This window comes from Coenobita brevimanus, chromosome 110, assembly GCF_032717465.1.
Source record: "Coenobita brevimanus isolate Jiangsu-jjx chromosome 110, ASM3271746v2, whole genome shotgun sequence".
NCBI classification, from domain to species: domain Eukaryota; kingdom Metazoa; phylum Arthropoda; class Malacostraca; order Decapoda; family Coenobitidae; genus Coenobita; species Coenobita brevimanus.
In genome coordinates, this window is record NC_137063.1 from 45,359,846 (window position 1) to 45,364,845 (window position 5,000).

The following is a 5,000-nucleotide window of genomic DNA, read 5'->3' on the forward strand; positions in this document are numbered from 1 at the left end:
TGACGTCTGTGTAAATAATATTCTTTTTACCCCCACACGATAATATTCAACTCAGGTATAAAGTCGTCTCCATTATCCCTTTACCACTAATTAATTAACTCTTTACCTACGATAATTATGTCCTTAGTAAGATGAGTAAAATCGTCTGGAGGTGGCAAGAGTATAATAAAAAAATATACGCCATATACTGAAAATTTGAAACATACTTGTGATGCCCCTTTTATTATATTTATTTTTTCTTTGCCTGCTGCTTTTTTTTTCTTCTTCCGTCTGTCCTGTTATTCTTTATGTGTTGTATTTATTTTTGCCTTTACTCCCAGCTCACTCCTTCTTCCCTTCGTTCGTTCGTTCTTTCCTTTCTTCCTTCTTTCCTTTCTTCTCTCCTATCTTCCTTCCGACTTTTTTTCCCCTCTTACCAAGGTCATGGTTTTCCCGCCCAATTGGACTAGAATTGAAGGACGTCCGCGGAAGATTTCACGAAGTGGTGGTGTGATTTTTTTTTTCTCTCTCTCTCTCTCTCTCTCTCTCTCTCTATCCCCCTTATCCCCCTTCCTATCATCCTCTACACACTTCCTCTTCTCCTCTCCTCTTTCTTCTTCCTCTGTCCTCCCCTCTCCCTCTAATACCCCCATCCCTCTCTCCCTTCCCCTTTCAATTCCTCCTCTCCCCTTTCCCCCTCTCTATTCCCCCTCATCCCTCTCTCCTACCGTTCTCTACCTCCCCTTCTTCTTCCTCTGCTGCAGCGTGTCAGTCTGCCCCGCCTCTACCTGCTACTGGCTACCTGGCTCCTGGTCTTGCTGTTCCTTCACCGCCCCCTCCTGCCCCCCCACGCTCCCCCACCCGGCCCCCACCCCAGCCCCCTCCAGGGTGAGTATAGAGAGAGGTACTGAGGGAGATGCTGAAAAATATACGTTCATTTTGTTTTTCTTGTTTATTTGTGTGTGTCATGTTATCTCTCTCTCTCTCTCTCTCTCTCTCTCTCTCTCTCTCATCCCCTGTTCTACCATCCCCACTCCCTCACCATACCCCCCCCCTCTCTCTTTCCACCCACTCCACTTCCCTCCCTCTCCCTCTACACCTCCTACCCCTCCCCTCCCTTCTCACCCTCCGTCCCTCCCTCCCACAGGTGTATCTGGAGACGGGGAGGGGGTAGACCTAGCCCCTGCCCCTCGGTACCCTGACGCCGAGGCCTGGCAGGGGCTGAGGGAGGTGCGGAAGGGACTACTGAAGGAGTACATAGGCAAGGACACGCCGCCATGGGTACTCAGTGGATCGAAGGTGAGGTGGATAGATAGATGGATGGATAGATAGATAGATAGATAGATAGATAGATAGATGGATGGATAGAGATACATAGATAGACTTATGGAGAGAAAGATAGACAGAGAGAGAAATGCCTATTTATACAGTATACATCAACATTAATACACACTAACATCCATCCACACAGACACACACACATACATACACAAACTCACATGTATACTTGCCAGACAGACTCTCACAATTACGTACACACAGGTAGCCACTCAGGTAATGGAGCTGAGGTGTAATAATTTAATATGTAATATGTACACCTCTCACTTTGATTGCTGTACCGCCTCACTCACCTCCAGGCCATCCTCTCTCTCTCTCTCTCTCTCTCTCTCTGCTGTAATATTGCCTCAGTTCTTTCAGTGCTAATTTAGTCTATTATTTGTTTTATTTCCTATTGTTCTATTTATCTATCTATATATCTATCAGTCAGTCAAGGAAATCAGTCAGTCCTTAAATGTATGTATGTGTCGTAAAGACTTTGTAGTTACTTGTAGAGAAGTATATTTTAGACTTGTGGTCGAGCGGCTTTTATATCTTGTAGTAGTTTCCCCACCAGATGTCATGTAGTGACGGGAGAGGTAAAGAATAGTATGGGACTATTTTTATTTGTCTTGGAAATATTAAACAGGTATAATAGTATAAGTCCTGGGTAGCTACCTCCCTGTCTCGCTATCTCTCTCTCTCTCTCTGTTCTAAAGCTAATCTCCGTCTCGACCTCTCTATAGGGTCGCTTGTCTCCTTCTGTCTAGCCTGTTCGGTGGCTAATCTCCGTCTCAGCTCTCTTTCCTAAATTCTGGTATAGCAGGGGTGTGTCACATGTGTTCCTCGTGGGTGGACTAGATCTTTCACGAGAGGACTGCTGACAGCTAACTGAATCATCTCCTTACTGGCCGCTGTCGTCAGCTTTCCCCGTGTAAGCGTTTAGCGCTGCTCGCTTCTCGCAAACACAACACCTTCTCATCATTTGACTTCCTGCTTCTATCTGTCTCTCTATCTATCTATTTATCTATCTATCTAGTATGATTTGCAATTATAATATGGAGACCTACCACATTGCTCTGCCGCGCAAAATGGCGTACCATCGACATTTAATAGTCATAACATATTAATACATATTATATATACATTATAATGAACTTATAAGCTAATTAAGTGAAATACATAATATTGTAAGTAACATAATTGTATGAATATTGTATACATATATTATTCATAGTAAATAGTGATTATTCAGTAATATTACATTTTAAATAAGCTGAATACATATTGGAATAAATGCAATGATTGTTGTATAACACTTTGTAAGACGTGCATGTACAACAGACGTACGCATATAATTGTGCAATGGTAATACTGCTAGGTTATACATTACATATTTGAGTTATCACTTTAGTAATGTCTAATATTTCACCTAACTTGTATGATGATACTGGTAATACAGAATTGTGCTATAATTGTATGACTTATAATATTGTACTAACATTGTGGTACTACATAATTGTAACATTTTATGAATTGTTACCAAATATTGTGTTAATGCATAATTGTGTTGGCCTTATAATTGTAGTTACATAAAAGTTACATCTTGTTAATGCAACATAATTGTTACATATCGTTTGTAGGTACATAATCGTTGTTAAAGTTACATAAAAGTTACATCTTGTTAATGCAACTGTTACATAATTGGCAAAGTGTAACATAATGCAATCGTTTGTCGTTACATAATTGTTACATATCGTTTGTAGGTACATAATTGTAGTTAAAGTTACATAAAAGTTACATCTTGTTAATGCAACTGTTACATAATTGGCAAAGTGTAACATAATGCAATCGTTTGTCGTTACATAATTATAATATGGAGTAACATAATTGTAATAACTGCAGTCCTAACATATGCTGCGGTCGATGATAGTGATGATGTGTCGTGCCACTTGTATGTGGAGACAACAATTTGCTTTTTTGTTTGTAGTTTACGTGGTATTTTGACTTATGTAGTAACACTTACACTTATTTTCATTTGTTTGTTATGTGATCTTACTCTATTTCTCTTTTTTCTTTCTTACTTTTCTTTCTTTCTTTCTTCTTTTTTTTTTCTTTTTTTTTTTTCTATAGTTTGTTTTTCTTTGCTTGTGTACGCTTTTTTCCATGTTGTTCATGGTTACATAATTACTGGCTAATTTCCTTGGGATACTTTTTCAAAGTTTAGTTTATATTGCACAGATACTATAAAATGATATTATATAGTCCCATATTTTGTTATTTTATATAAAAAAATATATATACATATATACAGTATTAACTATACACACTGACTTGTTCACCTGTACCTATCGTGAGTAATAAGTGTGTCAGCACTGTGTGGAAATCATTGTCTTCACGATTGTGTTGAAGATGTTCACTCTTGCTAACGGCATTTGTGTTGGCCATTTTTTTCTTTTCTCTAGTTTACCTTGTAACTTAATTTATATGTTTCCACTAGGTAGCTTTAATTAATAAGTGTTTAATACAGTTCTTTTAATCGCTCACTGAGTAACTGTGATGGTATATTTTCTTTATTACTCTGTAGATATAATAATGTATAGCTGTATGTATGAAACACGTATTTTATGTAGGTATAAATGGTAACACTCGTTGGTAGTAAATAAATGTTATAATAAATGAATGAATATATACAGTGTAGAATATTTATTGTTGGTGATTATTTAGTGTTTGAGTTATGCAGATAACTGAAGTAAGTATGTGTATTTAAACTGTAACTATACAGCACGTTTTATATGTTTGTGCAGAAGCTTATTGTCTATCACTGTGTATTGTATAAATGAAGTAACTATGTAACTTACTAATTTTTACCGTGGTGGGAAATGGTGTGAGTGGTGGTGCAGGTGGTGTGTTGACTGACGTGGCGTCTGTTCCGCAAGCACGCATGATGACCTCAACTTCCCACACTGGTAGCTGTGGTGAGTGAATGAGTAGCGATGAGTAACTTGAGTGAAGACGAGTGAGTAAGATGAGTTGTAAATCGTGTCTCACTCTTCGTTTGTTTGTTCCCTTTATTCTATGTGGAAGTTTTCTCTGTCCTTTTCTCTAGTGATTTATTCGTTGTGGGATGAAGACTGCCGCTACTTGTAGGTGCGTGTAGAAGATTATACAGACGACGTAAAGTTGTTAATTGTAGTTGATTGTAGATGGCTGTAGTTGATTGTAGATGGCTGTAGACTTTGTAGAACTGAAGCTAACCTTGTAGTCTCGGTTGCTTTTGTAGAAATTTGCTTTTAATTCGGAGACGATGTCCGCAGATTTGCTGGTTTGTCGTTAAGCTACTTGCAAGGCGTCGAGTGATCTCTTGACCTCTGCATCAGCGTAATGATCTGGGAGACGGAGGGGGCAGGAGCTGATATTGTTGGTTGTTGTCAATCTTGATATTTTGTAGGAATTTAATGTTGATTCGTAGACGAGGTTCGTATACGTTCGCTGCTACCAAATGTCATAAAGACTTTGTATCATAAAGCAGCGACTTTGTATTTGCTTGTAGAGGCGTATATTTTAGACTTGTGGTCGAGCGGCTTTTATATCTTGTAGTAGTTTCCCCACCAGATGTCATGTAGTGACGGGAGAGGTAAAGAATAGTATGGGACTATTTTTATTTGTCTTGGAAATATTAAACAGGTATAATAGTATAAGTC